Genomic DNA, 231 nt, shown 5'->3' on the forward strand with positions numbered 1-231 from the left:
GTGCAGCACTCCCCCAGCATTGACCCTCTGACAGTGCAGCACTCCCTCAGCACTGACCCTCTGACACTGCAGCACTCCCTCAGCACTGACCTTCTGACAGTGCGGCACTCCCTCAGCACTGACCCTCCGACAGTGCGGCACTCCCTCAGCACTGACCCTCTGACAGTGCAGCACTCCCTCAGCATTGACCCTCTGACAGTGCAGCACTCCCTCAGCACTGACCCTCTGACA

The sequence above is a fragment of the Chiloscyllium plagiosum genome, chromosome 6, assembly GCF_004010195.1.
Source record: "Chiloscyllium plagiosum isolate BGI_BamShark_2017 chromosome 6, ASM401019v2, whole genome shotgun sequence".
Lineage (NCBI taxonomy): Eukaryota > Metazoa > Chordata > Chondrichthyes > Orectolobiformes > Hemiscylliidae > Chiloscyllium > Chiloscyllium plagiosum.